This window comes from Parasteatoda tepidariorum, chromosome 6 (assembly GCF_982258835.1).
Source record: "Parasteatoda tepidariorum strain Cologne lab strain chromosome 6, Ptep-v5.0, whole genome shotgun sequence".
NCBI lineage: Eukaryota > Metazoa > Arthropoda > Arachnida > Araneae > Theridiidae > Parasteatoda > Parasteatoda tepidariorum.
The window spans coordinates 28,508,787-28,515,076 of record NC_141760.1 but is presented as its reverse complement, the minus strand read 5'-3'; positions in this window follow the sequence as shown (position 1 = coordinate 28,515,076).

Here is a 6,290-nt window from a genome sequence, read left to right as displayed (position 1 = left end):
TAACATTGATGACATCATGACAATTATGTTTCAGTGGAATTCTGGATGTTTCAAAAACTCTGTATGACAAAGTTTTGCTTCAAAAAAGACCAGGAATAATATCCAACCCAAGGTGAGGTTGATACTATTGAACAAGCTCCTTTGTTGGGTGTCCTCTATTATTTTTTAACTATTTGTAGCAAATAATACCTGTTGACTGCTTTGTAAACTTTACGAAGATCTTAACTCTCCATCTTGATACAATAAGCATTCTTGAATAAAAATTCAAGCGAATTCATGAACAAAAAGTTCGAAGATGATTGATTTAAAAAATAGGATTACATTTCTGATAAAAATATAATAATATTCATATATATTTACACTATTACACAAAAATTAAATAAATTTTAAGATTAAAAATATAGTTAGATTTATAATTTTTAAAAAATAAAGATATAAAAAATGGGAGTATCCTTTTTTATTCAAAAGCACATTGGTTCATTAGTATAAGTTACCCCTCTTCCCTCTACTGTCACAGGTTTGGGAGTTAACGCTAATCCATCGTAATTGACATAATATTTTTTTCATTGGAGTTGACAGTCATGACGCGTTTAACTCTCATTGGCGATGTTTCGTCATAATTTGGAATAATTTGAAAATATTTTTGTACACACCATTTTATAAAACATAAAATAAGGAACTTTTTCACAGAATTGTAGTGTGACTATTAAAAACAATATTTATTATTTACAAAATGTTATGATTTTACAAAACAAAAAGTAGATTAAATTCGGAATTTTTAAAGACGGCTTATTTGTCAGTTTGTTTATTTTTAAAAATATATTTATTGCAATTAAACTTGAGTTATTCGCTCTATTTAAACGTGTTACTGCTTTCAAATCATATATGTACAATAGAAAGTTTACCATTTTGAGTGACAGTAAACCGTTGGCACATTATCGGAAAATTACTTCCCCTGCTGATATAATTACACGTTGGCTTTTAGCGTTAAGTGAATATTCTTTTGATTTTATTTATGTACAGTCCGCAAAAAAAAAAAAAGATATCACCCTGAATAACTTTCGTTCTAATGATCGGATTTTCACGAACTAAGTGTTAATCTTAATGGTTCTTGGGGGTGACCTCAAATATGCTAATTAATTAGTGCTAACTATTAATTAAGTTACGAAATCAGACACAAAAACGTACTTTCTCTGAATAAACATATATTTTTTCTTACATATTTGGATTCTTAACATTCAAAATATAGGAGGTAGCCGCAATCTGGGAAATATGGTCCCTATAGTTTGGTCAGGAGAGTGATCCAAAGTTCGTACCCCTTAATGTTAATTTCACTTTTTACGTTTTTAGTCATATTTTACAAACTAATAAAGCAATTCGAAGAAAATTTCACCCAGTCATAAAACTCATTTACCCAAAGATAATTTCACGAAAAAAATAATTTTTAATAATTGTTAATTATTTTTTATTATTTAATTAAATTAAGGATGAAACATTTTTGAATTACAAGGTATGAATTTTTTTATACCATATTAATCTACATATTTTTCAATTGAAAAATCTAAAGTTTCAACTGTTTTTATTTATTAGAAGTTGAGAAAAATTAAAATTAATTATTTTTAAAAAAATAATTTGGCGACAATGAAGAAATGATTAAATGGGGCGATTAATATTAAAATGTGATAAACGTGCGAGGAACTTGACTTCGCGCGCTTAGCATAAAATTTCATTCATATTTTTTTCGCTAATAATCGTTTGCTTATCTTTTCATTTTTATAAGCTATAAAATACGATGTTTCTTTTGTAGTCGTCTAAAATTCTATTTGCAATTTAGTAAAGAAATTTGAATAAAACATTTTATTCAGAGAATGTGGAGTTTTATAAAAGCATGCTTCTGATAGAATATGATTATACAACAGATTGTGCTTCTTTAATGTGATTATTTTTCATTTTTTAGTTTTTTTTTCTCAATAACTGATAAAATTTCAATAATATACATACGAATTAATAAATTTGGAATAAAATATTCATCAATTTCTTGAATATATATTTTATAAATATTAATAAAAATACGTAGTCAACATTTTTAAGCATCTCTCACAACATCGCAAATTTCTCAAAATCTTATAGGGTAAACTAACCAGTGATGGAATACTTAAGCTTAGCTTGTCTCTAAAAACAAATCATAAAAATTTCAAAATTTGTAATTTTAGCTAAATGACATATTTGTTATTAAATGCATGTCGACATATTTGTTAATAAATGCAAATTATGTAAAAAAAATTTAGATAACTTACATAATATTGTTTTAAGCTTTTGGTGGTTTAAATAATAAGTAGTAAGATAACCAAGTGAAGGAACAGTTCTTAAATTGAATTAACACTAAATTTTCCAGTGAATGAACACTTAATTTTGAGAATGTTTGATGCTCGTTAGGAATCCTTAGGCCACACAGATATCTGTCGCCCTGTAGATGCCTGAATTGACGGATGTTAACACAGGCGGGCATTAGGAAAAAAAAATCTTTTAAGTTTTCGTGCCCCCATTTCAGTATCTTAAGGGCCTTACGAGCTCTGTTTAAAAAGAGAGTATCATATCAGATATATATATATATATATATATATATATATATATATATATATATATATATATATATATATATATATATATATATATATATATATATATATATATATATATATATATATATATATATATATATATATATATATATATATATATATATATATATATATATATATATATATAAGTAAGTTATGTTTTCTTTTTTGAACATAAATGAACTTAAAAATTGTCTATTGCCTAGAAAACAAAAATAATCATAGTAGCAGTATTTGGTGGTAAATGTAGCTTATCGTAATTGAAGAATATGCTGTGCGACGTTTTATGGTGAATTTGCGAACGTAAGTTTCAGAATGTATCGAAACATGTGAATGCTATTTGCTAATCATCTTTATCCAAAGAAAACCATGTAACGTAAATATCTAGCAAAATGAAGCAATTTTTTAAACAATGAATCATACAATGTCACTAAACATTCAGCAATTCATTGAGTTATAGAAAAAAGAAATATCGTAAATTATAGAAAACCTTGTGAATGTGCATTAGAATTACTATACAATCTACATTTTATTTTTCAAGCACTTTTTTTTTCTTCAAACTTTCATGCCTAGAAGACTCGATTAAAATTGTAAAAATCATTATCCCTAAAATTTTGTATATAGCTAAAATTTTGTATAAGTTATGTTAATTTGATTTTAGTATGAAATCCTCGAATAAACATAGCAAAAATAGTATAATTTAAATAATAGCAGATAAAAAGTTCATGTATTTAAATTCTAAAAACTTATAAATCGATTCAAATTTTCTTTTCAAAGGAGAATAAAATAATTATTATTTTTTTTTGTTGCTTTTTGGACATAAATGAACTTAAAAATTGTCTATTGCCTAGAAACTTCGAGATGTTTTCTATTAACTATTAATTAAACCTCTCAGAGCAATCACAAAACATTATTTCAATTTTTTACAGTCAGAAATTGGTTGCCTAGCAACCTAGTAAAATTAAGCGTTTCTCTTTTGAATCAGTCAATGGGTTATCTTAAAATATTTATTTGCGCAGGCGACTTTTTTTGGCGGTTTTCTGGACTATCGCCAAATATATAAACCTTTATTGCAACCCAATTTACGACCCAATTGTTTTAAAATTTTGTCTACCCCCCCTAATTCAAGTGTCTAGATTCCAAATATGTAAAAAAAAATATATGTTTATTCAGAGAAAGTACGTTTTTGTGTCTGATTTCGTAACTTAATTAATAGTTAGCACTAATTAATTAGCATATTTGAGATCACCCCCAGGAACCATTAAGATTGACACTTAGTTCGTGAAAATCGGATCATTAGACCGAAAGTTATTCAGGGTGATATCTTTTTTTTTTTGCGGACTGTACCTGGTCCTGACAATGTTTTTGCAGACTGGTTTAGTCGTTCTCCTGATCCTAATTTTCATCAAAATGCATTAAATAATAATGAGTCTGAATTAATTTTACCCTTTACTGATATAAATGATGACCATGTTATTAATAATTTAACTTGTAATGATTCTCCTCTAGAAATTTCCTTAAATACATTTAAAAAATGAACAAAGTAAAGATCAATACATTCAAGAAATTGCCTGTCTTTTAAGTAAACAAACCCTATTCATTCAGTCAAAAAGTGAAAATTTCTTTTTAATTGATGATATTTTAATGTATGCCACTCATATTCCCCCCCACAATCATAGAATAGTTGTTCCTAATTCTTTAAAATCTAAGGTCTTAAATATTTGTCATGTTTCTCATACTGGAATTCAAAAAACATATGAACTTGTATCTAATAGATACTTTTGGAAAGGGTGTTACACTGATACTCTTAATTATGTTAAATCATGTGAATTATGCATTAAACATAAACAGTCTTCGAGCAAGCCTGCTCCTTTAAAATCCATGTGGCTACCTTAAAGACCTGGTCTATTTGTTTAATGGACATTGTGAGGCCTATTAAAAATTGCAATTACATTCTAACTTTTATTGATCATTTTTCTCGTCATTTAATTTTAAATCAATTAATAAATTTAACTTCTGAGACGGTTTCTAAACACTTCATTAATTACATTTCCCATTATGGTAGAATGCTATATCTCTTAATCGATCTTAGTACTCAGTTTAAGGCTGAAGTGTTTGAATTAATCAATAAGAAATTAGGAGTTAAATTAGCCCATAGTAGTGCAACTCATCCTCAGAAGGAGTGAGAGAATTAATCAAGCTATTAAATCTTCTGTTTTAACTTTACATGAAAAAGGTGTGTCATTTGCAACCAGTTTAGCAATTCATTAAAATATTTATAATGGCACAATTCACTCTTCAACTAAATTTCCCCCTAATATGTTACATTTTGGTCGTAATTTGGCATTCATTTTTGATTGTTTTGAATCTGGCATAGAACCAGTACATTTAGATAAGTCCCATTATTTATTTGATACATTATATCAACTTAATATTGCATATGAAAATGCATACAGTAATTCGGAAAGGGCTCAAGTTAAACTAAATTCTAGACAAAGTGCAAAAGCCAAGTTAAGATCACTTGATGTAGGTGATATTGTTTATTTAAAGTACACTAATGTTTTTAAACCGAAATTTGACGGTCCTTTCACCACTGTTTCCAAATTTGATGATGTGGATTATGTTATTCAAATTTTAGACAACTCCAATGCACCTAAACAAACTGTGCATATTGATAGCTTACGTCTGTGTCCACATAGGAGATGCCGTGTTTAATTATGTCAAATAGACGAGAGAAAATACAAATAAGGGCTATTCAACTAATAGACAAGATTGTTTTCGGCAATTTTAGGTAACTCTCATCCTTTCAGCAGAAATAAGAAAATTACATTCCCTCTCACATGCTTACGTATATAAGAGGCTCGAAATAGAGGCTGTACCATAATAGTTCAAAATAAATTAAACCAAATGCTGTTTTTAAATAAGGGCATCAATAGAGAAGTAAGGGCTCAACAATTTGACAGAACTAAAAATTTCTTATTTTAACCCCACAAAGTTTCCAGGCACCAGGGCAAGAGGTCGGATCAATATGAGATAAGCTACAAGCATATGCTCTTTCTTACCAGGTCAAAATAAATGAAAACCAAATGCTGTTTTTATATTGATCATTAATACAAAAATGTTTTAGAATAATAGGTTTAAAAACTTTAAAAAAACTCACAAATTCTCTACTTTACCTATGCAAGTTTATTTACGCCGATAAGGTGAATCAATGCGAAGCGAAATGGTAGTATAGGTTAATAGGTCAAAATCAGTAAAGCCAAATGCTGTTTTCATATTTACATTCTAGATTCTATTCTATCAATATTCTAGAATCATAAGAAGTGAGGCATATTTAACTAATGTCGAATATATTGCAAAAAGAGGCTAATATTAAAAAAAAGTTCGTTTTTCTAAAGTTGCATTTTAAAAAGTAAATTTCAAATCTTAACGTGTGTAATGAACAAAAAAAAGGGGGGGGGAATGTCTGCCGTCCAAACGTGGTGAAAACTTTCTTTTTTTTTCTTTCCTCCAAGCCCTGAGCATGTACCTAGATTATGAAAACCCTTAACCATATAGCCCAGGACCTGGCCACTGGTCCAGCTCTACTCCAGCCTAAATAACATAATATTTAAAAAAAAAATTTAAAAATTAAAAAAATTTTTTTTTTACTGAAAGTGTGGAATTTAA